Source organism: Jaculus jaculus, chromosome 2, assembly GCF_020740685.1.
Source record: "Jaculus jaculus isolate mJacJac1 chromosome 2, mJacJac1.mat.Y.cur, whole genome shotgun sequence".
Lineage (NCBI taxonomy): Eukaryota > Metazoa > Chordata > Mammalia > Rodentia > Dipodidae > Jaculus > Jaculus jaculus.
The window spans coordinates 22,647,220-22,672,149 of NC_059103.1; the positions used below are offsets into that span (position 1 = coordinate 22,647,220).

Genomic DNA, 24,930 nt, shown 5'->3' on the forward strand with positions numbered 1-24,930 from the left:
GTAGTCGGCAGTAATGTTTGCCTGTGAGGTGTTTTAGTCGAGGTAAGTAAGAAAAAGGCTTTGGGGGAAATCTCCCAAAAGATTAGGATCGCGTTTCACCAGAAGTGAAAGTGGAGGGCAATGCCAGGATGGCACCAGCCTGTGGCACTTCTCTGAGCATGACCCATTCTGGAACGCTCTCTCCGGCTCACCCTCTCCTCTTGTCTGACGCTGCGACGCTTGAGAGTACACTTTGAGTGTGTTCATTTCTAGCGAAGTGAGATTGTTGAGCAAAGGGACAGCTTGCTCATCCTTTGACCCCTGTTTTCTGGCACCTAACTTTTACAAAAGTTCTGGATGATTTCAATCAAAAACTGAGAACTGGGCTGGAGAGATAGCTTAGCGGTTAAGCGCTTGCCTGTGAAGCCTAAGGACCCCGGTTCGAGGCTCGGTTCCCCAGGACCCATGTTAGCCAGATGCACAAGGGGGCGCACACGTCTGGAGTTCATTTGCAGAGGCTGGAAGCCCTGACGTGCCCATTCTCTCTCTCTCCCTCTATCTGTCTTTCTCTCTGTGTCTGTGGCTCTCAAATAAATTAAAAAGTTTTTCAAAAAAAAAAAAAACTGAAAACTGAGCTGAGGTGGCTCACGCCTTTAATCCCAGAACTTGGGAGGCAGAGGTAGGAGAATCGCCGTGAGTTCAAGGCCACCCTGAGACTACAGAGTGAATTTTAGGTCAGCCTGGGCTACAGTGAGACCCTACCTTGAAAAAAGCAAAACAAGCAAACAGCAACAAAAACAACAACAACAAAAAAAAAAAACCTGAAAACTTAGAAACTAGGGTTTCTGTAGGTATTTTTTATGTGTTAAGAGTTCTTTTTCTTTTCAACTTGGGACTGTTGTCCTTCCTGAGAGCCCATAGAAAACTTTCTCTACTTCAGGCCGGTGAGCTTGGCTCTGAGGCTAGGGGGGAACCTGCAGGGAGGGAGTCACCCCATTCATCAGCACCCCACTCTTCCCAGAATGCCCTTCCTCCCCCACTGAGGCAAACAGGCCCCCAGGACACCACCTTCCATACCCTTCCTCAGAACCTCAGCCACTTGGCCAGGTGCAGGCTACTTGCAGGTTTATCGCTGACTCGCCCACAGTCACAAAAGGGTCTTCTTTATGGCCAAGCCTTCAGGACTTAACCCGCCCCTGCTGCAGGCCACCCCTCAGGTGTCTGACAGGAGATCTGACCTATGGAAGCCTTGTCTCTCGGGCACTCTGAGGCTCTGTTGGTTGTGGGGAAGGATGTGAAGACTTTGGGTCTCTCCAGTCAAAGGATTTCGGGTCTCCTCGGCCAAGTGTTCCTCCAGGAACCTACTTCTCGGAACACTGTCGCTCGCTTCTGTCTCCTGCTGAGGAAGACCTTCAGGAAGTGAGAGGAAGGGCAGCTGTACCATTAGTTGCACTGTCAGCACTTCTGGGGACAAGGGCATAGGTGAGGCCCTGGTGGAGAGCTGTGGTCCTGTGGTTACGTTAGAGGACAGAACATAAGAGTCCCAGAAACAGCATCAGTCAGGGGCTGGAGAGACAGCATAGCGATTAAGGCACTTGCCTGCAAAGCCTAAGGACCCAGGTTCGATTCTCTAGGTCCCGTGTAAGCCAGATGCACATGGTGGCACATGTGTCTGGAGTTTGTTTGCAATGGCTAGAGGGCCTGGTGCGCCTACCCTCCCTCTCTCTCTCCCTTCTTCTCCCTGTCTCTAATAAATAAATAAAAAATAAGTAAATCAGAAAAAAAAAGAGCATTAGTCAGAGAGGCCAAGGACTATGATGCTGTCACATGATGTGGTCCAGCAAATGAGGTATTAATTCCTTGAGCAAGAGCATTCTCGGAGTGTTATTTCTGCTTTCAGAAATGAGGAAATGCCTAAAGAGGTGGCTTAGTCAGTAAAGTACTTATTTTGCAAGCATGAGGACCTGAGTTCAAGCCCCAGAATCCAGATTTTTAAAAGCCAGGCTTGGTGGTATGTGATATAATCCCACTGCTGCGGCAGGGGAGGGAAGGTGGCAAAGACAGGTAGATTCCTGTGACTCCTTGGCAAGCCAATCTAGCCTAATTGGTGATGTCCAGACTAGTGAGAGACCCTTTCTCCAAAAATAAGGCGGGGGGAGGCTGGAGAGATGGCTTAGAGATTAAGGCACTTGCCAGCAAAGCCTAAGGACCCAGGTTAGATTCTCCAGGTCCCATGTAAACCAGATGCACAAGGTGGCTCATGTGTCTGGAATTCATTTGCAGTGGCTAGAGGCCCTGGTATGCCCATTTTCTCTCTCTCCCCCGCCCTCTGTCTCAAATAAATAAATAAGTTTTTAAAGGTGGATACACACGCACACACATATCTTTTCTAGTCACAAATAACCCTAGCTCACTAGACTGTCTTGGTTTTTTGTTTGTTTGTTTATCAGTTCTGCTTTCAGTTTCCATATATGTAGTAATTCAGCAGAACCCAGGAGGGAAGTAGTTCAGCTGTGGTAGGTAGCTTAGGGATAGATATACTCACAAAGCCACTGGGGGACCTACAGAGGCTTCTCGAAGAAAACCAGTCCCATGAGCTAAAAGCAGCCGCCTGTCTGGGGTGGCCTGTGCCCAGTACTCCTTGGTATTCAGAGCACAGTACTGAGGTGAGAAGACATCAAACTTCATCTGACCACTAGTAGGCAATTACAAAGGTTCAAAACTAAAGGCCTCTCGGGACAACCCACATGGCGGGAACAGTAGGAATTAACTTCCTGGACCACTTGCAGCCTTTCTCCTATGCTGTTCTGCGGATTAGCACTTTGAAGCTTTCTGGGGATATCTGGGCCTCCGGCCTGTGACCCATTAAGTGTTGAAAAGCCGCCAAGGGCAGCTAACCTGGGAGCCAGGCCCTCTGAGGATATTGTGTCAGTGTGCAGAGATGGCCATAGTGAAACTGAACAGGCAGGAAGGTCACCAGACTGTCATCTCTCTGTGTCCCCCCATGCAGCCCTGTGTGGGGCTGTGTCCTGACCATCTTTTCTTATGGTTACGTCACTTACGTTGGAGCAGAGCCAGTGCTAAGGACCTCCACTTACTCTAGTTACCTCCTTTAAAGCCCCTGCTTCAAACACAGTCTTCTCTGGGATACTAGGGCTTAGGACCTCAACCTATGGATTTGAGAGGCACAATTCAGCTCATGGCATATGCATTACTTGATAAGTCCTGACAAGGACTGAGCGGTTTGAGAGATTTCTACAGCCCTGACCCAGCACCTGGCACCTGGCCCCAGCATCATCTGAGCCCTCCTCTAGGAAGCTACATCCTGAAAACAGAGGAAGAGGGGGTACAGAAGCCACACTGCAACCAATATGTTGTTCTGTCTCTCCCAAGACAGCAATGTTGTTGGGGGGGGGGGTTCAGTGTTCCATGGAAGGTTCTGGAATAGGTGTGGTCCCTGGGATCCTTTGTGTCCTTTCCCAGTCCTATCTCTAGCCTTCTGTCGTACCTTCTTGAAAACGTGAGATCTGCATTGTTCTGTGATCACTGGAGTTTTTTAATATTTTATTTTTATTTATTTATTTGAGAGAAAGAAAGAGAGAGGGAAGGGGAGAGAGGGGGAGAGAATATGAATGGGCACGCCAGGGCCTCCAGCCACTGCAAACGAACTCCAGACGTATGCACCACGCTGTGCATCTGGCCTACGTGGGTCCTGGGGAATCGAACCAAGGTCTTTTGGCTTGGTAAGCAAGTGCCTTTAGCGCTAAGCCACCACTCCAGCCCTGGGATCCATTTCTTGGCATTAGAATTCTCTCAAGCTGGCTTTTGGACGGAGGCACTCTGCCCTCCCCCAGGGTAACCCTGCCTCTGGCAACTCTATTTGCATATGTAATCATTGTCAAAGCCTGAGTCTCTCTTGGTGAGATTTGGATATTAAGATGACATTTTGAGAAATGAGACATTTCGTTTGCAAATACACGCAGAGTTGTTGGGGCATCTCGGAGCTTTCCATCAAGATGAAAATAGAATCTTCCTTTCTGACAGTGAAAATATGTTTCCATGAGAACGCTGGCTCCCCAGCTGTGAGGGGGGCTGGCTGCTCCTCCAAGCTGCTCCCTACAGAACTCGCTGATCTCTGGGATGTTGCCAGGGAATTGCGCTTGGCTGTGCGCTCCACGCCTTCCCTCCTACCCGACTCTGGAACGCAAAGTGACTCCACTCAACCATCTTGGCTCATCCCGTCCTGCGCCGTTACCTCTCTTATCCAAGGAAGTCCAACCCAGGCAGGGTGGCCAAGCTGTCTTCCCGTTGATGAAACCATTAGAATCCTTGGGGCAAGCTGGGCTCCAGACAAGGCTTGCTGAGTGGCCCAGCTGTCTGTGAAGTGTTCTAGAACCTTCCTGGCCAGGTGTAGGCAAGGTGACAGCGAGGGACTCCCAGGGGCACCAGTGTGAGGAACTCTCCGTCTTCCGCGCTCAGAAGGCATGGGGAAAGGAGACAAAAGCCCAGACTCTCTAGAGCAGTCTTGTATTCAGCGTCACGTTGCTGGCATGAACCTCCAGAGCAGACGTAGTTTATGGGAGGAAGGGATTTATTTCAGGCTTACAGATCCAGGGTAAGTTCCATAATGGCCCAAGAATCTGGCCCCCTTTCTCAGATTCACTCAGGGAAAGAAAAACCACCACCACCACCACGAGCAAGCACACTCCAGGAACCCCAGGCGGAGCTCAAGCACGCTGCACGCTTCAGGCTGGAATTCAGATCCATCCCCAGTAACACCTTAGGGCTGGACCGCAGGATTCCACCCAGTGATGCCTCTTCCAGCCACCAAGTTACAAACTTAAATAAATCACTGGAGTCTATTGGGGGACATGAAGTCAAACTACCATGGAGGCCATGCTGCGCTTCCCTGCCTCCCCTTGACTCCTCCATGCCCACACCACAGAACAAGAGAGGGAGGAACTGAGACCGCTCCTCCCTCCAGCACCTGTGAACACCAAATCCGCTAGGGGGGGGTTCCTTTCTGCTTTTTATGCCCATGCATCTGGAGTGCATGGGCAGGGGTTAGTGCCATCCATTGTAGAGTCTCTACTTTGTTAGGCAAGTCACATAAACATTTTTTTGTTTTGTTTTTTTGAGGTAGGGTCTCACTCTTGCCCAGGCTGACCTGGAATTCACTATGTAGTCTCAGGGTGGCCTCGAACTCACGGCAATCCTCCTACCTCTGCCTCTGAAGTGCTGGGAGATTAAAGGCGTGCGCCACCACGCCCGGCTCCATAAACATTTTATTTTAGAACTCAGGTAATGCTCCAGCTAGACGCAGAGTGTATATCAAAGCTTAGGGAACTGGGAGACACATGATCCAGAAGCTTACCAACCTGGTGTGACACAGATATGTGTAATCAACATCTGGGAAATTCTTAAGTGGCAGACTGACTTTTTGTTACGCACTGTCTTGAGGAGAGTTATAAACCCCCCCCCACACACACACACACACCCCTACAAACCTCTCTTGACCTCACTTTCCGAACACCAGACTATTGTTTGACAGGAACAGCAGCAGATTAATCCAGTGATGCTTGGAGCATCAATGCTCTCCCTTGCCCTCAAATCCAGTGAACTTCAGGCATTGCGTTCCACATGGAATGTTCCAGATCTGTGTTGCCCCTTGTGGCTAATGGCACAAGAAATGTGGATGCTTCAACAGAACGGCAGAATTTTTAATGTCCTTTGTTTGTAAATAATCTGATTCACATAGCCACACATTATGACAACCCACCGTATTGGACAGCAAGGCTGTGTTGGATGTTGGATATGGCTACCCCTTAGCTCTCTGTCTAAACCATGCCAGACTGATATTAGCCCCATAGGAAAGAAAAAACAATGTGATACAATTGTGTGCAATACTGAATATTGCGGGGCTGACAAGGTGGCTAAGTGGTTAAGGTACTTGCCTGCAAAGCCTAAGGACCCAGGTTCGATTCCCTAATACCCACACAGGCCAGGTGCACAACGTGGTGCATGCATCTGGAGTTCACTTGCAGTGGCTGAAGGACTTGGTGTGCCCATTCTTTCTCTATCTGACACACAAACACGCTTTCTCTCAAATAAATAAATAAAATATTCAAAAATGAATATTGCTTTTAAAAGTTAAGATCCTAGAGCTGAAAAGATTGCTCAGTGCTTAAAGATTCTTGCTTTGCAAACCTTGCTAGCCTGGGTTCAATTCCTAAGCTGCCCAGGTAAACCAGATGCAAAAAGTGGCATAAACATCTGGTGTTCTTTCGCACGCCTTTACTCAGACTGCTTCTGGGGTGACTTGTACTCAGGAACCCCCAACTGGTTTCCTTAGACCTTCTAGAACTTCAGTGAGTTCCCACAAAGAGGAATGTTAGCATATGGGAAAGGTAGTCCATTAAAGAGACCTTTCTGGGTCGTTGAATAACCGATAATCTGATTGTTGTTCTGGGAAAATGGTTGAAAGTGGGTGAACACACAGACATCCCACAGCATCCAAGGGAAGAATGGGAACCACCCCTGGCAGCCTGCTTCACAGAGCCACAGTGGCAAGGAACACATTCCCCAACCCTCGCGTGAGGTTTTGGGGACCGTGTGCTAGGTACAGAAGTCCTTCCTGGTCTTAGCGGACAGTAGCTGTGGTCTGCAATCCACAGAAAGATATTCCAGGGCATTGAGTCACAAATGCCTTCGCTCTGGGCAGACAGAAAGAGAAAGTCTCTTACCGCAGCTCCGTGTGCAAACAGTGAGCACAGCTTGACTCGGGTGTCAGGTCGGCAAGTGTCCTGTTTCATCTGTTAATCTAGGAACAGAGGCAGCTTTGTAAACCAGGGGTAGCCACGGGACTCGCCCAGAGGAATGTAATCACTGAAGGCATGCAGTGTAATTAGCAAGCAAAACCAAGGCCTGCAGAAGCTCTGTTAACAATGATGCCCCGGGTTATGCCAGCTGCACCTTGGGCTCCATGAAGCCGACAGTGCAGCCAGCCCCAAGTGCTGATCTGGGCCCCAGGCTCCCATCTCCTGTGGACTTCCGGCCCATGCAGTACTGGACGCAGCCACCATCATGGTCTCCAGGTGACCACTAGGGGACCCTGAGTGGCCCCTCCACAATGGTGCATGGGTGCTGAGGGAAGCCAGGCCTGTGAGTCTTGGGGTGACCCTAAGATCCTGAAGGGCTCTGAGTTCAGGCTTGAGCCAGGGACCTCAGAAGTCAGGATCAGGACCGAGAAAACCCCAGGGGTATTCAGAGCCTCTGGAATGTTGAGACATGACCTGTGCTCGTGTGTGTGGTACGCATATGTGAATCGGGGTTCATTATGTGGGGGGGGGGTACATGAGTGGAGGCCAGAGGACAACCTCAGGTGTCGTTTTCTGGTAAACCATGCACCTTCTTTGAGGCAGGATGTCTCATTGTCAAGGAGCTCAGGTCAGTTAGACGAGACTGGCGGGACAGTAACGCCAGGGAGCCGCCTGTCTGTCTCCACCTTGCCAGCCCTCCGGGGTTGCAGGTGTGTGCCACCACACCTGGCATTCCTGTCCTTCCACCCACACTACAGGGTTTTGTTTGTTTGCTCGCTTGCTTGGTTTGGGGGTTAGCTTTTTATTGATAATCTTCATCCATGTATATAATGCATTTTGCCCATAATCCCCCCGTTACATTACTTTGTCCTCCCCCTGACTGCCGTTAGTGTTCTTCAGAAAAGGTGACCCAGTTTGCGAACAGAACAGCCGACTGTCATCAGACTTTTAGGGCATGGCAGCTGTTAAATACAAATGCACTGGTTTTTAAATGTGAATGGTATAGACAGAGAAGCAGCGGGATGTGGGCGCCTCCCAGCTTGTGCTCAGAGAGGACTTGGGGACTTGAGGAAGAATCCAGAGCCTGGGTCTCCTGGTGCTTCTTCCTCCACCACCACGTGCCACGCCCTAACCCGGGTCTAGAGTACTGACTTCTCACAGTCGTCCTGACAGGAGGGTGGGGACAGAGGTCAGAGGTCATGCTGTCATCAGAGATGGGACCCGCGTGACTGGGTGACGTCATGAAGCAGGCTTGTTCAGGTGGGAAGCACTGAGCCTTGTAAGGGTTGTTTAATGTGGAGTCGTGGAGGATGTTCACTGGGGCAGAGCATGTGCTCATTCAGAGTCCCGGCTGACTTCCCCGTAGAGCCACCGTGCCAGTGCAGGAGGGGAGACATGGGCTTCCTAGGGGTGCCCCCTGCAGATGCTCCCAAGGTGGGTGGGGTGTCATTGGAGGAAGCTGCTTTCCATCTCTAGCAGCTCTCTCCTGCTTTCTTCTCAGCAGCCAGCCTTGCCGAACCACCACCTCCCAGCCTGAGCAAGGAAACCCCAGAAATGCCACCAGTGATTGTACCTCGGAGGACATGGTTGCTTGAGACTCTGAAAGTGTCTCCTCATGAGAGGTTTTCTTTCTCCGGCGATCTGTTTCTGAAAGTTTAAAATTTGGAAGCACACCTTTATCATGCTGGGACGGGCTTGTGAAAAATGTCCACTTATTTGTAGCTGTGTGAGGGTGGCGGGAGGTGGTGTGTGTCGTGTGTGCAGTGGCATGTGTGTCTTCCAGTGTGTTTGTGTACCTAGGAGAGACTATATTTGTGTATATGTGTATTCGTACATGCATGTGTGTGCATGTGTGCTGTCTTCCTATGTGTGCACGCATGTGCTATATTGGTGTGTGCTGTGTGTATATGTGCATACTCGTGTGCATGTGTGGGTTGTGTGTATATTCATGCATGTGGGCTGCGTGTATAAGCATGTGCATGTATGTTGTATGTGTACCTGTGTGCTATGAGTACATGTGTGCTGTGTATACACGTGCCGTGTGATGTGTGTTGAATGTAGGTATGTATGCCATATGTACGTGTGTGTGCATGTGTAGTAGTGTGTGCACACGTGTGGACATGGCTGTGCAGGGCTCTGCCCTAAGCACCCTCACCCTGGGCACCCAGCTAGGAGCCAGTCCAAGCCCCGCCCTCAGATGGCTCCCGCACAGCCTCTCCCAGTTGGCAGTTTGGCATCTGTGTTAACTTGGCGATCATGGTTTTGAATTTTAATGATCAGATGGTTGTGGAGAGAGCTCACCATTGCATCTGCAGCCTGCGGTGCCTGAGCAGAGTCCTCAGTAACTAATGCCCCCGATGACTCACCAGCAGGTGTTCAGCCAAACTCACTTCAGGAAAGAAAAGCCACTGGCCTCAGTCAGTCACCAGCCCACAAACGGCCCTACCACGTAGAATATTCGGGGACAGCTGGAGTTCCCCCTGCACCAGCTTATAACTGGGCCAAATCACCTGACAGAAAAGCAACATCTTACACGTTGTTCAGAGGTGTTGGCAAGAATCTCCCTCTTAGAAATGCCTATGAGGCCGGGCGTGGTGGCGCATGCCTTTAATCCCAGCACTCGGGAGGCAGAGGTAGGAGGATCGCGGAGAGTTCGAGGCCACCCTGAGGCTACATAGTGAATTCCAGGCCCGCCTGAGCTAGAGTGAGACCCTACCTCAAAAAAAAAAAAAAAAAAGAAAGAAAAAGAAAAAGAAAAAGAAAAAGAAAAGAAATGCCTGTGAGGATGGCCTCAATCTGAGTTTGTCCTTCCCACATCCCCTGAGGCTGGACTCCAACCCCATGGCCTCCAGCTGCTGTCTCAGCAGGTGTGGGGGAACACTCAGGCCTGTGGCGTGCACCAGGCCTCAGGGAAGGAAAAGATAAAAGGAAAGTAGAAGGAATGGGGACAAATTCAGAGTAAGGGCGCTGTGAACACCAGCCCTTTTCTGCAGGCAGGAGAGCCCCTCACACACACTCAGTGGTACGGGCGTGAGACAGGCCTGGCTGGTCTCACCTTGCTGTTTAGTCCCCAAGTTATCTTTGTCAAGCCGTATTCCGAATGAGTTTTGCACTTGCAGCCTTATTTCTGGGGTTTGTTTGTTTGTTTTCCTATTGAATTAACAAAAGGCTATAATGATTGATTTATTTTTGTGCTTTTCAAACAAAATTCATTGAAAACAATTGGAGGGTCATTTCTTCTTCTTTGAGGTGACTTTAGTGTTTTTAAAATAGCTTATCAAGTGTATTGCAAAAGGAACCGTGGCAGGGAATTCGGAGAGCATCATGGGAGCACGATCCTTTTCAACATGGGCTTCTTTCTGATCACTACTAGAACACTAAGGCACCGCACACTGCGGAGGGACAGCACACCTCATACCCTCCTTGCCTCCACCTCAACATTTGCAAGAGTGCAACATACTCTGGGCTAAACTAAAGAGAAGAGACTGAGTGTGGTTTTCCAAAAGTCATGATTCCCTTAGTACTTAAAAGTGGATTATTTTAAGAATGACTGGGCTGGGGAGATGGCCCAGCAGTTAAAGGTGCTTGTTTGCAAAGCTCTGTCGACCCAGTTTGATTTCCCAGTACCCACGTGAAGCCAGATGCAAAAAGTGGTGCACTCATCTGAAGTTCATTTGCAGTGGCAAGAGGCCCTGGCATGCCCATGCTGTCTGTCTGTGTGTGTGTGTCTGTCTGTCTGTCTGTCTGTGCCTCTCTCTGTGTGTGTCTCTCTCTCCTCTCTCTCTGTTCACAAATAAATGCAAAGAATTTTTAAAGAACAACTGAGGGAAACACACGCACAGGCTTCCTGCTTTTGTCACGTGACCTGTGAGACTGAGTTGAATACCCACAAAGCTTTTCAGAATGCTTTTGCAACTGGGATCACCCACTGTTCACATTCTGACATCATTTTATCCTCATGTGCGAACAGGGAGACCATGAGGCTCGGACAATGTCCCCTGCATGCACTTTTGCACAGAACACCTTGATCAATAGCTCTACTGGGGAGCATGGGGGAGACATGGAATTCTCCACACTTGATTCCTTCACTGAGCTCCGGCGACCCGCTCTGCCCTCCGCCATCGATTGTGGGGCTCCAGCCTCGTGCGTTGCTCCCGCCCCTGCAGCATGTTAGAGCAGGCTTGCTGTTGTAGTGACTCACCTGTGATCCCAGGGACACCGAGCTGGTTCTGAAGAGAGCTCTGCACAGATAAAGGGGCGAGTGCATTTCACAACCCAGTGGATTCTTTTTTAAAAATTATTTTATTTTTATTTATTTGAGAGAGAGAGAGAAAGAGGCAGATGGGGGTGGGGGTGGAGAGTGGGTGCACCAGGGCCGCTAGCCGCTGCAGATGAACTCCAAACGCGTGTGCCACCTCGTGCATCTGGCTCACGTGGGCCCTGGGGAATCAAACCTGGGTTCTTTGGCTTTGCAGACAAACATCTTAACTGCTAAGCCATCTCTCCAGCCCCCAGTTTGATTCTTTTGGGCCAAGTACAGATACGGAGAGTCCATGGAAAGTCCAGTCAATCTCGCTCGCTCGCTCTCATTGCATTGATTTAAGTGGGTTTTATTTATACCCTCCCAAAGATAGGACAGCGCAGAGCAGCCAGGAGGGAAATGAGTAGCCATGCGTGGCTAAATCATGATGCTGTCTGCATTGACCGCACTCTGCCCACGTGAGCTCATTCAATATCTGTGCTGAGCCTCCAGATGGACAACACCTCCTGCCTCCTAGGAGGAAGGGCACTGTGGGACTCAGAGTATTGGGGGATCTCAGTGTTTAGCCAGCAAAGTATCTATACTCTGATACATTAGTGCTTCTGTACTGGGGAGAGAGAAAACTCTCCTCAAAAGCTTGACTTCCCACCCTCTGTGATTAGCCCCATGGAAAGCAAATAGACACATGGTAATATTTTAAGGGAAGTAAACCAGGATGGCTAGCATTGTATCATCTTTGGGCTGGGAGATGACTCAGTGAACAAAGTGCTTGTCACACACGCATGTACGCCTGAGTTTGAACCCCCAGCCCCCACTTAAAATGCTGGCTGTGGCCATGTGTGCCTGTGGTCCTAGGGCTACAGAGACAGACCCAGGAGGAGCCCCTAGGGTCTTGCCGGCTACTTTATCTAGCTGAATCAGGAAGTTCCAGGTTTGATGAGAGACCCTGTCTCAGGGAAAAAAAAAAAAAAAAGTAAGGTGGAAAGTGATTGAGGAAGATGTTGATCTCTGGTTTTCACACACACACACACACACACACACACACACACACACATACACACATACATGCACACACACCTGCATATACACATACACCCACATATATGAACACACACACACACAAATCACACATCCACACAAAGGCCAAAAAGGGGGAAAAAAAAACACTAAAGGAATTGTGTTCAGTTTCAAAACAAGAATGGAAATTTCCATTGTTTTATCCTCTCTTTAAAACATGGACTATTTATTGAACTGAATACATGCTCAATGCATTAGTCTGTAAGTGCATTTTATTTTATTTTAAAAATATGCTTACTGCCAGGCATGGTGGTGCACACCTTTAATCCCAGCACTCGGGAGGCAGATGTAGGAGGATTGCCATGAGTTTGAGGCCACCCTGAGACTCCATAGTGAGTTCCAGGTCAGCCTGGGCTACAGTGAGACCCCACCTCGAAAAAAAAATATATATATATATACATATATATGTGTATATATATATATATATATATATATATATATATATATATATATATGAATGCTTACTTGTTTATGTGCATGGGAGGGCCTCTTGGCACTGCAAGTGAACTCTAGACACATATACCACTTTATGCATGTGGCTTTAACTGGGTCCTGGGGAATCAAATCCAGGCCAACAAGCTTTGCAAGCCAATGCCCTTAACCACTGCGGCATCTTCCCAGTCCTTACGTGCCTTTGAATCAGACTTGAAACTCACTCAACCCCAGAGTCTGCACAGAGCCGGGCTGAGCCGATTCACTCCCTCCCTCTCTTCCTCCTTTCTGAGGATGCCATCCTTCCTGCCCGCCTGGCCAGCCAAAATAGCAGTAACATCCAGAAATAAATGACAAGAAATCAGCGTTCCTAAAATAGAAGGCAATCTGTCCAGTTGTGTAACAGGCCTCAATAAGCAGCTCCACTGGGACACGGAGTAATGTTTACTCTGGTGTGAGTTCTCATAGGCAATGTTTAAGTACCATCCTGAGCTCAGCTCTTAGCATTTACTATTTAAAGAGCACTACAGTCTTAACCACACCACAAAGTGAGCTCCTAAAGGGTGTGTCTTAAAGTCAAGAAGTTTGCAGGGCCACTTCCAAACTGAGGTAACATTTCCTGCTGGCAAGGGGTTTCAAGAGCCTCCAGCAGGAACCCAAGTGCCCCACGTGCCCTAGAGCCCCAGGGTCTCACTTCCTGTGCACCTGCAAACCAACCCTTCAGAGATGTGATGGTATGTTTTCTTTTATGTCTTTGTTTTAGTGCTGGCAATAAAACCCAAGGCCTCTCCTGCCTGCCAAGGGCTCACCATTGAGCTGCACCCCCATACCCGTGGGTGTGGGGGGTTTTTAAGCACCTTTACTAAGACATACTTCACTATTTGCAGTAGAGTGTAGGCTAGAGAGATGGCTTAGCAGTTAAGGCGCCTGCCTGCAGGGCCAAAGGACCAAAGTTCAATTCTTCAGGACCCACATAAGCCAGAAGCACAAAGGGGGGACACATGCACCTGGACTTCGTTTGCAGTGTCTAGAGGCCCTGGCATGCTTGCCTCTTGCTCACTCTCTCTCTCGAATAAAATAAAAATATTTTTAAAACTGGAAAAGAAAATGCCCATTGTGTTTTCACCACATTCACAGGAGTGTACCCCATCACAATATTTCTTTTCGGGACACTGACTCAAAGGGCATATGTCACCTTTCTCACCCATCCCATCTCTTGGCAACCCCTGATTCTCAGTCTCTAGATTTCTGTATCACAAGCAGGTGTCATGGATGGAACTATCTGGATGGCCTTTTGTGTGGGTTTTTTTTTTTTTCCCAAAGTGGCATGTGTCCAAGATCCGTGGTGCTGTGAAGGTAAAATGTCCCCCATCGCCTCATTTGTTTGTGGTCAATCATACTTGATCCACAGCAAGTGGAGTCCTTACTGAAAGAGGGGTGTCATGGGGGGGACAGGCTTTGGGATTTTGTAATCCAGCCCCTTGGCCAGTGCTAACTAGCTCACTCTTGCTGCTGCTTCCTTGTTGCTGTGACAAGATGTGACGCCCAGGCGTCCGCCCTGCCATGCTCTCCCAGCCACGATGTAATTTCCCTCAAAAGCGAAAGCCAAAATAAAAAGCTTTCCGCAACCTGCTTCTGCTTTGTCCCAGAAACAAGGTTCATCCACACTGGAGCGCGCATCCGTGCTGGGTTTCTTTGCATGGCTAATAGTCCATTGATGGGATATCCTGTATTTTAACTACCTGTCCATAGGTTGTTGGCTGGCAAACAAGCTACTCCTTCCTCCTGGTTATTATGAAGAGCAGCACAGTGAACTTTTCCTTTTTTTTTTTTTGGTTTTTCGAGGTAGGGTCTCACTCTAGCCCAGGCTGACCTGGAATTCACTATGTAGTCTCAGGGTGGCCTCGAACTCACGGCGATCCTCCTACCTCTGCCTCCCGAGTGCTGGGATTAAAGGCGTGCGCCACCACGCCCGGCGACAGTGAACGTTTCTATGCAAGCAGTGATGTGGAGTCATGTTTCTTTTTTTAATTTTTTAATTTAATTTTATTTTTATATTTTGTTATTTTTTCTCAATTTTTATTAACATTTTCCATGATTATAAAAAATATCCCATGGTAATACCCTCCCTCCCCCCACTTTCCCCTTTGAAATTCCATTCTCCATCATATCCCCTCCCCATCTCAATCAGTCTCTCTTTTATTTTGATGTCATGATCTTTCCCCCTCTTATGATGGTCTTGTGTAGGTAGTGTCAGGCACTATGAGGTCATGGATATCCAAGCCATTTTATGTCTGGAGGAGCACATTGTAAGGAGTCCTACCCTTCCTTTGGCTCTTACATTCTTTCTGCCACCTCTTCCACATCAGACCCTGAGCCTTGGAAGGTGTGATCAAGATATTCCTCAGTACTCCTGTCACTTGTTTCCACAGCTTATTTTATTTTTATTTATTTATTAGGGACACAGACAGAGAGCCAGAGAGAGAATGGGCACATCAGGGCCTCTAGCCACTGTAAACGAACTCCAGAAGCGTGCACCACCATGTGTGTCTGGCTTACGTGGGGCCTAGAGAATCGAACCCAGGTCTTTGGGCTTCACAGGCAAGCACCTTAACCACTAAACCATCTCTCCAGCCCATGTTTCACTTTTTGTTTTGTGGGGTTTTTTCCAAGTATGCATCTAGAAACACAGTTGTAAAGTCATTGCTCACACATGGCTTAACGTGCTGAGGAAATACTGTATTTTTGCCACAGTGGTTGTGCCATCTGACAAGCCCACCAGCCAGCCATGTCTGAGGACCCTGGTTTCACCACGTGCTCATCAGCAGCTGTGGCCGTCTGTCCTTGATCATAGCCATCCTACTGTGTGGAGCAGTCTCTCACTGGCGCCTGGATTTGCACTCCTTCATGAGTAATAGTGCTGAGCCCATTTTCATGACCCACTTGCCATCCCAGAACCTTCCTTGAGAAAATATCCGTTCAAATCCCTTGCCTATCTTTTTAACATGAGGTTCTTTCTTTTTGTTGTTGAGTTGTACTTCTTTACATCCTGGGGTACTTGACTCTCGTCACATATGATTTTTGAGTATTTCTTCCATTCTGTGTTGTCATTCCATTTCTTTAAAAAAAAAAAAAAAAGAAAGAAAAACTTTATTTATTGGCAGAAAGAGGATGGGTGTGCAAGGGCCTCCCACCACTGCGTGTGCCATTTTCTGCATCTGGCTTTACATGGGTACTAGGGAATGGAACCTGGGCTGTTAGGTTTCTATAGGCAAGCACCTTAACCACTTAGCAATATCTCCAGCCCCATTTTGCTTTTTATTTATTATTATTTTTTTTTGAGGTAGGGTCTCATTCTAGCTGACCTGGAATTCACTCTGTAGTCTTAGGGTGGCCTTGAACTTTCAGTGATCCTCCTACCTCTGCCTCCCAAGTGCTGAGATTAAAGATGTGTGCCACCATGCCCAGCTTCCCATCTTGCTTTTTTTTTTTAATTCCTGTTTTATTTTTAGTCATTTCATTTTATTTGCTTTTTTTAATATTTTATTTTTATTTATTTATTTACTTATTAGAGATAGAGAGAGTGAGAATGGGTGTGCCAGGGCCTCTAGCCACTGCGAACGAACTCCAGACACATGCGCCACCTTGTGCCTCTGGCTTACATGGGTCCTGGGGAATTGAACCTGGATCCTTTGGCTTCTTAGGCATGTGCCTTAACCGCTAAGCCATCTTTCCAGCCCCCATTTTGCTTTTTCTTGTTGTTGTTTATTTTTATTTATTTATTTAAGAGCAACAGACAGAGAGAGAAAGACAGAGAGAGAGAGAGAGAATGGGCGTGCCAGGGCCTCCAGCCACTGCAAACAAACTCCAGACGCGTGCGCCCCCTTGTGCATCTGGCTAACGTGGGTCCTGGGGAATCAAGCCTCAAACCAGGGTCCTTAGGCTTCACAGGCAAGCACTTAACCACTAAGCCATCTCTCCGGCCCCCATTTTTGCTTTTTTGATGGCTTTGTTTACAGGCTTTTTCTAGTTTTGTTTTTTGAGGTAGGGTTTTGCTCTAGCCCAGGCTGACCTAAATTCAATATGTAGTCTCAGGCTTGCTTCAAACTCACAACAATCCTCCTACCTCTGCCTCTCTAGTGCTGGAATTAAAGGTGTACCCCCACTAGGTCTGCATTTTTTTTCATGAAGTCCCGCCTATCCCAGAATCACTTTTGTTGTTCTTGGTGTCATAGCGATGGTTAACCTTAGCTGAAAGTTGCTGTGATTTAGAATCACCTAGGAGGCACACCTCTGGACACATCTGTGAGCAAGTCTGTAGATTTGGTTACCTGAGGTAGAAAACCCACCCTCAGTGTGAGTGGCACCCTTCCATAGGATTGCACAAGAAGGAGAGAGTAAGCTGGGCACCAGCATCCATCTTTCTGTGAGCATCTGCCCAATTCTGCGTGCTCTCCCACCCACGGCGGACCACATCCGGGTGAGCCGTGCGCTGAAACAGACTCGTCTTCCACTGAAGCTGCTTTTGTCATGTCAATGAGATAGTAGCTAACATGATGACCATAGAAGTGACTTAAAAGTCACTTCTCACCCTTAGTCAGTCTGATTCTTGTCATGTGGTCACTGCTCTCAAATTCTTTCAAAAGCAGTTTTGAGGACTCACATGAAAAACATATTACCACCAAGAATATTAGGAAATGAGCTGGTATTTGTGCTGTCTGTAATACTTCTTATTGTAGACCATAGTGGGTGTTGCCCCTAAGGGGACATTGGCCAATCTCAGGGGACATTCCTGCTTGCAGCAGTTGGAGATGCCGCTGCCATGTGATGAGCAGAGGACAGAGCGGCAATAAGCCTCACCCAGTGCTCGGACAGGCTCTGCCCCACGCCAGACCTGTCACACCAAAACTGTCACCCAGAGAAGACTGTGTGAGGACTGACCTTCTCCATCAGCCCTGGCTGTCCTGAAAGCTGTTTTACTAGTGTCTTTAGTTACTTATCCAAACCCCGCATAGAGCAAGAAGAGGAGTGTGATCTGTCTTAAAGGAAAGAATAAAACTGGGGGGGGGGGGGTGGAGGCTGGAGAGATTGCTTAGTGGTTAAGGCACTTGCCTGCAAAGCCAAAGAACCCAAGCTCCACTCTCCAGGACCCTCATAAGGCAGATGCACAAGGGGGCACACACATCTGGAATTCGTTTGCAGTGGCTGGAAGCCCTGGAGTGCCCAATCTCTCTCTCTCTCTTTCTTTCTCTCTCTCTCAAATAAATAAATAAAAATATATTTTAAAAAAGAATAAAACTGGGAATGGTGCCTCACATCTGAAATCCCAGCACTCAGGAAGTAGAAGCACCCAGTCTCAAAAAATAAATGATAAATGTTGAAAGAAAAAAGAAAAGAATTGAAAAGACTAAGTGCTGGCCTGGAGAAATGGCTCAGCAGTTAAAGACCTTGCTTGGAAGGCCTAACAGCCCCAAGTTCAATTCCCTAGTACCCACGTATAGGCTGGTGCATAAAGTGGCATATGTCTCCGGAGTTCATTTTCATTAGCAAGGGGCCCTGGCATGGCCTTACTCATTTACTGTCTCTTTCCTGGCAAGTAAATATTTTTTTTTTCTTTAAGAAAGGGCTAGGGCTGGAGAGATGGCTTAGTATTTAAGCGCTTGCCTGTGAAGCCTAAGGACCCTGGTTCAAGGCTCAATTCTCCAGGACCCACATTAGCCAGGTGCACAAGGGGGCGCACATGTCTGGAGTTCGTTTGCAGTGGCTGGAAGCCCTGGCATGCCCATTCTCTCTCTCTCTCTCTCTGCCTCTCTCTCTCTCTGTTGCTCTCAAATAAATAAATAAAAATGTACAAAAGTTTTTTTTTTAAAAAAGAAAGGGCTATGAGTACACATATATTTGAGTTTTTATTTGTGACATACATTGTGCTGATACCTCAGTAGTTTTAATGACTTCAGCCAGTTTATTATCAGGTTTAAAAAACTTCCACTCTGCTAGGTGTGGTAGTACACGCCTTTAATCCCAGTACTTGGAAAGCTGAGGTAGAAGGATTGCTGTGAGTTTGACGCCAGCCTGAGACTACATGAACTTCAGGTCAGGCTAGAGTGAGATCCCTACTTCAAAAAACCCAAAAAATAAATAATAAATAAACAAAAGCTTCAGGAGGGAGCTGAAGAGCTTGCTTAGTGGTTAAAGGTGCTTGCTTGCAAAGCCTGATGGCCCTAGTTTGATTCCTCAGTACCCCCATAAAGCCAGATACACAAAGTGGTGCATGCATCTGGAATTCATCTGTAGTGGCAAGAAGCCCTGGTGCACCCACTACCTGCCCCCCTCTCTGCTTGTGTGTGTGTGTGTGTGTGTGTATATATATGTATATATATATATATATATATATATATACACATACACATGTATATATACACACATATATATATACACATATATATGTGTGTGTGTGTGTGTGTGTGTATGTATGTATGTATGTATGTGTGTATGTATGTTTTTCAAGGTAGGGTCTCACTCTGGTCCAGACCTGGAATTAACTATGTAGTCTCAGGGTGGCCTCAAACTCATGGCGGTCCTCCTATCTCTGCCTCCCGAGTGCTGGGATTAAAGGCGTGCACCACCATGCTTGGCTAAGAAAAAAAAAATTTTTTTTTTAATTGCTGCCGGAGGATTCCCATTGCACAAAGCCCAAACACACATGACTGCTCTGACCATGCAGGCTGCCAAGCTTGCTTCACCCTGATGGCAGCCACGCGGGTGAGGAGCTCTTCTCTCACTACTCAGGGGCAGGAAGGCCCCCAGAAATGTCCCTGGGGAATTTCAACTATACCCATGCCTAGACAACTCATATGGGCCCCATCAGTGTCTGCTCCCTGAGGGAACAAGGGCTGGAGAGATTGCTCAGTGGTTAAGGCACTTGCCTTAATGCCTAATGACCCAGGTTCGAGTCCTCAGTGCCCACATAAAGCCAAATGCACAAAATGGCCTATGCATCTGGAGTTCGTTTGCACAGGCTATAGGCATTGACACACCTATTCATTCTCTTTCTCTCTCTCCTTACAAATAAATCAATAAAATGTGTAAAAAATAAGGAGAGGGAGTCAGAGCACAAGGAAGAGATCACAGATTCGCTGAAACATGATGTGTCTGGGAAGTGAGGGATTAATTGACTCGCCCAGTCTTCATCTCCAGTCCCAGGTGCTTACCACCATGGATGTGAACATGGCCTTGGGCTGTCCTGGCCCTACCTTTGGGGCTGACCACTTTTCCTCACAGATGTTTCCACTGCCTCATCCACACAGCAACTCAGCAGGAGTGACTGCTCTTAGGTGACGTGTTTTCTCACATAGACCTAAGGCCTTTGCCCACTGTTTGTGGGACCCCGTGTTAGCCAGTCTAGTCACCCTGCAACGGTTTCCTTTGGCCCCTCTGAAGTTGGGGCTGTGGAATCAGGAACAGTGCATCTTTTCACTGGCTGCAGACTGTGTGCCACACTGGCTTCCCACAGGTTTCAGCAATGGCCGTGGGCCTCTGACTAACCTGTGAGCTCAGCATTGCCTTTCTGGGAAGACTCTGGCAGGGCTCCCTTGCCCCCCAGCCCCGCTCTGGCTGCGCACACTGAGCCCTCCCAACTCTCACAGGAGCCAAAGGGCCTGAAAAGAACGTGTTCCAATGCTGCTATTCTCTCCACCACCTGTAACCCTGACCAACCAAGGACAGGTCAACACGCGGTAGAGGGAACGGGATCTACAGCCAAAATGCCCTGGACAAAAGGAGCAAGAGCTGGTAGATTCATTCCTCTGTTTCTGCCTGCCTGGAAGAGCCGCTCCCCCCCCCCCCAAGATCTAGTGAGGAACAGAGACTAGAAATCTCACCAGCTCTAACACTTAGTCATTTCACATATGTCAATGTTAGCTTCCTCCCTCCTGCCGAAAATTCTGTTTTACACACCTATGTTTGTCTGCCTATTTGTTTGAGGCAGAATCTCATATAGCCCAGATCCACTCACTGTGTAACCAAGGGTGACCATGAACTCCTGATCCTCCTGTCTCCATCTCTGGAGGGCTGGGATTATAGGACACCCAGTCCTCCGTAGTGCCGGGGATGGACCCTAGAGCTGCCTGCGTGCTAAGCAAGCACTGGACAACAGAGCTTCACTACCGGCCACCCGTATTTGTTGTGATACAAAGTGGTATTTTCTGGAATCCAAGGACAGGTTAGACTTGGACCTCCTCTGCTGCTTACTGGAGATGGTCTGTGCCCAGCTTGGTGGTCTCTAAGCGAAGGCCCCGACCTGGCAGACCACCTGCTGCTTCGGGTCTTACATGTCAGACATAGAGGTCTCAGGACAGCCAGGGCCGAGGGCAGCTCGGGCCGTTGTGTGACATGTTAGACAGCAGGAGAGGAAACAGATTCTGTCTGGGACCCGTTCGGCATGGACTGCTAAGGCGTTAAGGTATTCAGAATTCTCAATATTAGTTCTTTGTCTGTTTCTTAAAGCAACCTCTGGCAGCCATGACTCAAAAGTCTAACACAACCGGTTTTGCAAAGTGTCGCTTTGTGACATGTCTTGACATCATTCCTCTCCTGATAAGTGTTTTCCAGTCTGAATCAGAACATCGGTAACAAGCCTTGTAGCCTCGTGACAGTAGCAGTGTGAGATGTTTTTCCTGTCCCGGGGCCTTTCCCCACCCCCCTTTTCTATAGAACATTCTATTTGCTCTCTTACAATTCCCCACAATACTTGCCACCTGCAGGCCACGAATTGTCTCAAACTACAAGGATTGTGACCAACAGCTTGTGTGTGAAAGCGTAGGGGTGCACTGTGCATGAGTGAGTGCATGCATGCGTGTGCACACGTGTAACGTGTGTAAATAGTTATACCGACCAGATCTCTTTGAATGGCCTCTGTGATGGGTATGTTGTACTGGGTCCCTGGACACTAAGATCACCTGGGAGCTTATGACTGAGCTGTCCGTCCTTGGAGGCAGGACCAGGAGTTCCCCCACCCGTGTTTCGCTTGGACCTGATGTGGGTAGGGTTGGGCTTCCCCCACCGGGGTCTGAAACCATGCTGCATGGCACTTCGAGGGAGTTCCCAGGTGCCCCTCCCTATCACCAGCCCAGGCTGGGCAGGGCCCACGCTGAACCAACGGGAAGATGCTCCTTAATGTTTAAAGGTCAAGGCCCACTGAAGATTCTCTTGCATGGGTTTGCTCACAGAGAAAATGAGACTGTTGGCTGGCTTCTGATGGCGTAGGCGATTGTAGATTCCTTGGTACCAGAAAATCACCCTGCGTCTTTCCTCATCTTTGTTGACTGTGTGTTAACATCTGCAGCCAGCTGGGGGCTGGGTTAGCTTCCTGCAGTTTCTACAAGGAGTCACGTGAACAGGCAACTTAAACAGCAGGAGTTGAGCCTCTCACAAGATTGCAGGGCTGGCTCTGAAGGGTCAGAGAATGTGTCCCCTCCTGTCCTGGTGCTGGGTGGCTCCACAGCCGCTCCCATGCCCTGGGGTGTAGCGGTGTCCCTCCCGAGTCACCCACACAGCACTCTCCCCCGTGCATCTGTGTCCAGCTCTTTCTACTTACAAGTCACTGCATTAGGTTTACCCCAATCCCCTCGTGACCCCCTCTTTACCCAGTTACCTCTGCACACACCAGTTGCACACACCAGAAGTTAGGACACAGACAGACATTTCAAGGGATCCCATGAGACCCCCTACAAGGCGGCTCACTGGAGCTTAAGGGAAGTTGGGTAAGGCAGCATGTTGCAGATGTCACCCACCCAGATGCCAAAGGTCACAGGAAGAAACAAAAGAGGCAAGACTTGTCCCTCGGTTCAGCAGACAACATGACATCATATGCCCGTGATATATGTGGATATGCTTGGTGGAGTCCCTCGCGTTGGGCACAGCAGTCATGTTCAACCTTTGTTTCCCTGGGGTCTGGAATGTTGGTCAAACACACACATACACACACACACACACACACACACACACACAAACAAAGTTAGCTTGTGGAATACTTCGTGTGGGGAGGTTTACACGCATTTTTCCATCGAGGTCACAGTGAGGATAGCACCCAGTCCCAGTGCAAGCTAAGTGACTCTCGGCCGTGGGTCTCATCCACCTTACCGTGCCTGGTCAGATGCCACAGCTGTGGCCACACACAAATGAGCCTCTAGATGCTGTGAGGCGCGGACATCCTTCTGCCCTGAGCCCTGCGCCGCCACGGCCCCCGGCCCACACCATCCACGCGCACGCAGAGGACTCCAGGTCTGGGTCAGGCTTTGGGTTCACAGATGAGTCAAGACAGTTCTCACTGTGATCGCCCACCCAGCTCCAACTGCTGCGTGCCCCATGTCGAATGGGGTGGAGCAAGGGAGTCCCTGAGACCGGAAATGTGCTGGTTTCAGGTGAATTTCTGGCGCTCACTCACAGCCCAACTCGGGACGTACAAGAATAGTGCCACCTCTGCCTCTTCAGTTCCATTTGCCCCTCTGGGCAGCAGTGCTATTCACTGTGGAGCCACGGGGTGCAGGGTGGACAGGGTGGGTGGCCTTGTGGGGTCAGTTCCATGGCCACACTGTGATAGACACTGGCCTGCTGTCCAACCTCATGGGGTGGCTCACCCTCCCCCCCCCAGCACTGCTGGAGCCAGAGAGGAGAGCCAGCAGACCACACAGCTCCCCAGCATAGAAATGGGGAGCCGAGCCGGGAGGTGCAGTGGCTGCCAGGGGCCGGTGTGTGAAGGAGAACTGCATTGTGCTCCCAGTTTTCCTCTGGTATCTCCACTGCGCTTACCTGCAGTTTCTACATGCCAGACAGATTCTAAGAACCTCGTACACAAAGACCTCACTGAAACCATGCCAAGCAGCATGAGCATTTCTTTCTGCCAAAGTCACATAGCTAAGAAATAAGCCAGAGTGTGTGCCTAGAGTCTGGCTCTGGAGTTCACTGTCTCAAGGGCCTGTCTGTTCCCCCCGCCACAAGTAAAGAATGAACACTTGAGGGCTGAAGAGATGGCTTAGTGGTGAAGGTGCTTGCCTACAAAGCCAAAGAAGCCAGGTTCGATTCCCCAGGACCCATGTAAGCCAGATGTACAAGGTGGAGCATGTGTCTGGAGTTCGTTTGCAGTGTCTGGAAGCCCTGGTGCACCCATGCTCTTTCTCAACCTCTCCTCTCCTCCTCTCTCTCTCTCTCTCTCATAAATAGATAAAAACAAAGTAATTTTTTAAAAAAGAGAATGTAAACTTGAGACCATGTATATCTTGGATGTATACCTTGCTGAAGTAGCCATTCCATGATTGTCAGGGGACAAACACACCCCAGCCAGGAGAAGGGTGGCCGATGACTGTCCCTGCTGCAGAAGGTGTCCTGTCCATGGGCGATGTGAGAAGTCAGCAGCAGTTAGGGCAGGCTGGTCATTACTGAATACCAAATGCAAATTAGCTGAAGGGCCCCAGGGGACCTTCACCATGACAGACCAGGGCCACAAAGTTTCCCCGGGCCTGAGAGGAAGCCATTCCAGGGTTCCACTTTGCAAAGGATCCAAAAGGAGAAGTGCACTCACGGAGATGCGATGGGGTGGAGGGGCGGACAGGGCGTCATGTACCTGCCAGCTCATATGACTTTGACATCGTGTGCAAACGTGATTTATGGAAATAACTCAGGGAACAACCAGATCCACTGTCTACGCTCGTGATTAGACTATGCACTGAAAATCTGAACCTCAAAAATAAAGCTTGTGGAGGTAGGGAGGATGGCTTAGTTGGTAAAACTGCTGCCGCCTAAGTGTGCACTCCTGAGTTCAGATCCCTGGTCCCCACGCAAAAGCTGGCCATGGTGGTGCGTGCCTGTCATCCCAGCACTAGGGAGGCAGAGGCAGAAGGATCCTTAAGGTTTGCTAGCATGCTAGATGAGCCAAATCCTGAGCTCAGGGTTCAGCGAGAGACTGTCTAAAGACATAAGGGGGAAGCAATCCAGGAAGACACTTGACTTGAATCTCTGGCCTCCACATGCATCACCCCCATGATATGAACACACACCACACATTCCACATATCCATGTATCCTAAAATAAAACTCTAATGCTAGGTATAGTGATGCACACCTGCAATTTCAGTACTGGAGAGACAGAAACAGGAGGACAGTTAAGAGTTCAAAGCCACCCTGGTTTAACTAGTCAGTTCCAAGCCAATCAAGGCTATTAAAACCTGGTCTCAAAAAAACAATAAAAAATAAAAATCAGGCTGGAGAAATGGCTCAGCAGTTAAAGGCACTTGCTTGCAAAGCCTGACAACGCACGTTCCATTTCCCAGTACCCATGTAAAGCCAGATGCACATAGTGGCACATGTG

At 48.9% G+C, this 24,930-nt stretch overlaps 1 protein-coding gene across 9 annotated transcripts in view; it reads left to right on the plus strand.

The window, feature by feature from the left end:
• The window catches only part of LOC101615364 (myelin basic protein), a 135,944-nt gene that overhangs the window by 35,177 nt on the left and 75,837 nt on the right, over positions 1-24,930 (plus strand). The gene's annotated exons all lie outside the window — the stretch shown is intronic.